This window comes from Protopterus annectens, chromosome 7.part0 (assembly GCF_019279795.1).
Source record: "Protopterus annectens isolate FY-2018-M chromosome 7.part0, PAN1.0, whole genome shotgun sequence".
NCBI classification, from domain to species: Eukaryota; Metazoa; Chordata; order Ceratodontiformes; family Protopteridae; genus Protopterus; species Protopterus annectens.
This window is the reverse complement of record NC_056739.1, coordinates 1,805,660,019-1,805,666,018: the sequence shown is the minus strand read 5'-3', so window position 1 is coordinate 1,805,666,018 and position 6,000 is coordinate 1,805,660,019.

Below are 6,000 nucleotides of genomic sequence, written 5' to 3'. Positions count from 1 at the left end.
TGATTCCAGAGTGGGGGATGGTGTCAAAGTCCTTGGCAAGGTCTAGATAGGCTGTGTGGACCACCTTACCCTTGTCCATGGCTCTGGAGACTGATTTGAAGAAATCAATCAGGTTCAGGAGACAAGATTGGCCCTTCACGAACCCAAACTGGGTGGGGTCCAGTGTTTGAAGGCTGCCAATGTCTTTGTTTATAAGTTCCATGATAATACGCTCCATGGCCTTGCAGATGAGGCTTGTCAGACTGATGGGATGGTAGTTTCCAGGATCCAAGGTGGATCCCCCCTTGTGGAGTGGGATAACTGTAGCTCTGCGCCATTCAGTGGGCACGAAACCTGAGGTGAGGCTATGATTAAACATGACACTTAGGTGAGGTGCCAGTTCATATTGTAGTTCATGTAGTACACAGCCCAGGATGTCATCTGGTCCCATGGATGCTGTATTCTTAGCTTTGGAGAGTGCGCTTTTTACCTGTGTGGCCGTTACTACCGTAATTTGGCAATCTTCTGGTATTGAGATGGGCCATTTAGGGGGTGAGAGGGGGTGAAGTTGGCACTGAATCAATCTGCCAGGATATTGGCAATATCCTTGGGATCAGTATATTTAATGACATTCTGTTTTAGCTCAGAGCAGATCTGAGCATTGCCATTTAGATTCTTGACATAGTTATAGATAGCCTTGTGATTGTCTTTGGAATCTTTGGCAATTTTATTTTCTTAACTAGCTTTGGAGGATTTTATGAGGGATCTCAGTTTCTTAGTGAGGCTGCTAAGGAAGTTTTTTGCATCCTGGGATTTTCCTCTTTTCTGCAACAGTTTCTTCCTTTTGTTGTAAAGTTTGTTTATGGCAGGGGACCACCAGATTGGCTTCCTTTTTTTGGATGAGAGCATCTTGGTTCTATTTGGGATGGCACGATTCATGCATGAGTGGATGTGCTTGTACAGTGCCTTAGTGTAGGATTCAGCAGTTGAACTTTCAGTTCCCGTCTGCATGGGTGTCATGAAGTTTGTCACTTCTGACTTGAGTAGCATGAAGTTGGCTTTAGAGAAGTTTTTTATGGAGGTTTCCTTACTGGGGTGGGGTGGGATGTGGATGTTAAGGGTGATTAGCTTATGGTCAGATCTGACTAACGAGGGGGTGACCATAGGTGTGGAGCATCGCTTTCCCATGTTGGTAATGACCAGGTCTAGGATATTGGAGCCCCTGGTGGGACTATGGATTAGTTGATCCAAGGCATTGGAATTTATGAATTCCAAGAACCGTTGGGCAAAGGTGTTGGTACATGAGTAGTTTTCCCAGTTAATGGCAGGGTAGTTAAAATCATCCAGTATTAGGGTGTTTGGTTCAATCTTAATATTTTCCAGTATGTTTAGAATGGTGTAGTGATAATCTTGGGGTATGGTGGGGGATCTGTAGCAAGCTACAATTTGGATTGCAGTCTTACCTAGTGTTAGTTGCACCTGGAGAATTTCAGACACATTGTGTTGGACAACTAGCCTGGTGGTGTGAATATTCTTGGTGAATATTGACACCCCTCCACATTTAGTGTTTTGGTCCTGCTTTGGTGGCCGAAAAGTGTGGTAAGAGTTGCAGCCTGGTATTGCAGGGGTGCTCTCTGGAGCCTTGAACCAGGTCTCAGTCACTGCACAGATATCGATGTTCTTTATTTTTAGGAGTGCCTCGAGAGAGTGCATTTTGAGGTTTAGACTTTTAGCATTGAGTAGCATTACCTTCAGATTTTGCATGCTTGTACCTGTTACAGTGGTGGTTTTGTCCTTTGAACTTTGCCTAAAAAAGGCACTATAGGGGTGGCAAGAGCCTTAGCCAGTAACCTGAATCCCAGGGGCAACAGGTGCTGACCATCTCTGGCAAAGCATCATGGTCTGTCAATCATGTCGTCCCAGGCAGACAGATACTGGATCCCATTTGAATGACACCAGAAGCTTAGCCAATTGCTGAAGTCAATCATTTTGTCCTTATATTGTGGTATCATTCTGGGTGAAGGCAGGATGATACTCAGGGCTAGGGTCATAACTGCCTGGGCCACATGATCCGAGAGCTCTTCCATGTCTCATTTCATGTAGTCCAGGGAGGTACGTCTCAAGTCAGGCACTGATGATGATGGTGGCCACAAGTGGGGTTGTCAGGGGCTGAATCTGTCTCAGAAATTTACATTCCTCTTCTGCCCCCATTGTCCCCCACACACAGTCAGTATGCCCACACATGCCCAGTCCCCAGAGGCCACAGATATTGGGCAGTCACATGATTTTGACATTGACTAGGACAGTGTGATAACTATGGCATTAGTGAGTGGAGACATTGGCCATAGCCAGGCAGCTGGCAAGGTCCCACACAGGCAGACTGACAGGGATGCTCAAAGAGGGACTGCTGTCCATCCACCTCCTGTCACAGGTGTTACATCATGGGTCACTGTCCTCATCTTTTGGGTCATCATGGAGGCACAGGCACATACTGAATGCAACACCAGATGGATGCTCAAGGTCACACATGTAGCACAGTCTCAAATCCATGACTGCCTCCACTGCATTGGTGATGCCATGGATCATTTCACTGATGTAGTGGACAGACAGTGGGCTGAGACAGTGTCTGTCTTTGCCCGCACATTGTCTGTGCTGGAACATTTGGTTAGGGTAGGGCATTGGGCATGTGGACGTAGGTCAGCAACGCCATCTGCTGAGAGACCACATGTCCATGCACACTCACACCCCTGTAGTGGCAGTACCTCCAGTGCTACAGAGGGAAGTGTGCTCTCCACACCACAACATGGCAGGCAAAGGGCACATGCTCCTGGGTGGTCCTGTGGTGGACATGGGCCCAACAGACAGCAGTCACTGTCAGGTACTAGTACCACATCCAATCTTGGGCATGGTGGTGCCACTGCCACTCCTGACAGAGCAAGTTCCTGTGTTCATGTCCAGAGATGGTGAACTGTACACTCTGCCATGTATGATCCACAGCTGTCCAACATACACACATGTATGGCTAGCACTGGGCTTGACTGTGTACATGCACACCCTCAAACATCACTGTCACATGCAGATCACCCACAGACACACATGGCACCTCTCCACAGCACACATAACCAGCACCCCTTCCTGACTCACACACATACTGCAAGCTGTATGGCACAACCTAGGCCTATGGCACCACAGCACCACACCCTGTGCATGTGTTGATACCTGTGCCACATCCCTGCCATCCATGCCATTGAGGCAGGGACATGCAAATATATGTCTGATGCATAGGGTGACTATGTATCTGTCAATATAGTTGTGTAGTGCAGTATTGTTATGCCATTGCAGGTGTTGTGAGCCATGACAAGTGCTGTGTGCTGCCATGTGTCATGACTACACAGCAAACCATGTGTATCTTAGGTACATTATGTTAGACTGGGGGTAGTGTGACAGAATGACAGGTGTATTATGGACTGTTCCAGGTGAGTGGTTATTCTATGGACATATGATGGCAGTACAGTGGCACAGGATGGCATGGCAGCACAGCAGAAATATGATGTCAGCAAGGTACAGCAGTATTTGTGCATGTTTCCCTAGGTGCATATGTGTAGAAGGTCATGTGTGGGACAATGGGGCAGCTGGCATAATTATGCATTCATACTTTGTGAGAAGGTCTGCTACCCTTTATACATGTCACCTGGGTTTTCTGACCGTACAAACCTAGATGTTTTGAAAAAACATATACCAACTGAGCAACCACAACTGAAAACATGGCTTTAATAAAAATGATGATAAAAATAACAGCAAACAAATTCCATGTAAAAATCAGATAAAAAAGGACAAGCGCTTTCGCATACAGCTTCTTCAGATCCTATAAGAAACTAAAAATAATGAAAATTTTTAAACTAACACTTGACCTATCAAAAACAAGAGAAAATTGCGCCAAAAAACAATGACATCATTTCCTCATACAGTCAATGCAACTTCCTATATGCCTTAAGCCTCTGCCCACTCAAAATGGGTTTGATATTAACCTGACTATTCAACCCTGGATGCTTATAAGCTTGCATCCTGTCAAAGGAAAAATATACTTTAAAAATGATCAATGCACAGTAGGTTCAGGTTAAGGCACTTTAATCTTGCAGCAAGGAGACAAAAATGTGCAAATACAGAGTTTGTCTAGCTAGAGTCAGGAAATGCAGGCATTTTTGTACATTTTCTTATAATACATTGCCTACCAAGCTGACGTAGTGAATCACAAGTGTTGTCATCATCATTTCGTAGTGATTGTTTTTACAATATTCTGCTGGTACTATCAATTTTTGTGAGAAACTTCCTAAGAAAGACAACGTGGCCTTGGCTACCACCGGTTAGATATATGCCATGTTACCATTCAAGGTACTATGGCTAATTCGAGCACAATGCAAGTATAGATTGCAGTTCATTTCTCTAACAGTCCTTTGTCTATGTTATCTCAAACTTCTGCAGCTGTGCATGTTCTCATACTTCAAACAGAGCTGATTGTTTAAAATCATTACATTACAGAATATAGCTTTGTTCATTCATTTCTTCCTGATCTAGCAGATAATCACCTGCTTCTCAAGTACATTTCCAAAAGGCATAAACATGAATATTGCTGTGCTAGCAATTACTAGGTCAGAGGGCATCTTGCAAGTTTCAGAAAGCACACTGCAGTTTCAAAAAGCATCTTTTAGTCTCACTTGAAACTCAACTGTATATAAAATAGTGCATATAAAATAGAATGAAAAATGTGTTAACTTATTTAGTTTCTAATCAGCATTAAGCACACACATTAATACATATTTTTCTGACATTTCCCCCCTGTTAATACTTTTTAATTCTATTTTCAAAAGAATAAACAGTTTTGCTTCTTCTCCTAACCTCTTCCATTCAGGATTTGCAGTTAAGAGAGTCATTCATTTTAAACTTATGAAAGTGTTTCACATTCTAACAATTCTTCAATTTCAGTACTTTGATACAAAGTCTCAGAAACTGATATGTCTATAAATGTTTTGATTAACTTTTTCATGCAGGGAATACCACAACAAATACATGCTCCTAATAGGAGTAATCCCACACAAATGGCAATTAGGATGGAACCCCACCCCCCCAAACAAATTCTGGAAAAAGTCCGTCAGAGGGTTTGGGCCTGGTTTGGTCATGGTCAACACTTGCTGTATCACCTCAAGGTGGTTGTTTATCTCATGTTGATGATCAGGTATATACGCACAACACTCTTCTTTGATTAAAGCACACGTACCACCACTCGCCGCTAGGGTGAAGTCAAGAGCCATACGGTTCTGGAGCACTACAGTTCTCATAGCATTCAGTTCATCAGTTATCAATTCAAGAGCAGAAAAAGTTGCATTACTCATTACTTCGAGAAGTTTAGACAGTTTTCGTAGCTCCCAAATCGATTTCACTGCGCCATATGCAGGTAATATGCCTGCCCACAATATGACAGCATCACTCAAGTCCATGTGCGTCAGCTTGGTACCCACGGTATGATGGTCTTTCCAGCCCACCTCGATCCGTCCCACTGGATTTTCAGGCTTCCTGACAGCTTTCTTGGCTACATCTCAGGTATTTCGAATATTTCCCTGAGGCAAAACTGCAGTGTGTCGTATGGCCGGAACCAGGTACCCCAAAAAACAACTGCCGGACCAATTCTCAGGTAACCATTTATATGCTTTCTTACCACACACAAAATAACAATCCTCTACCTTAGTAGTTACTTTGCTACGAAATGGCTGCCCTGCATGAAACATTTTCCTATCTATTACAGACAGTTGCTTAAAAAGTACAGGATTACGTTGCACTTCATCAATAGTCTTATGCATGGACTCAAGAAATGAGTCATAATTCGAATTACAAACTGTATCCATTCTGTTTGCTTTGGTATAACATTTGTAATGTACAGTCACATTGCACCGGCTCCAACCCACTTGAATTGTGTCATTCTTATAAAAATATACAATTCCCTTTTGTGTCACAGGCAAATACAGT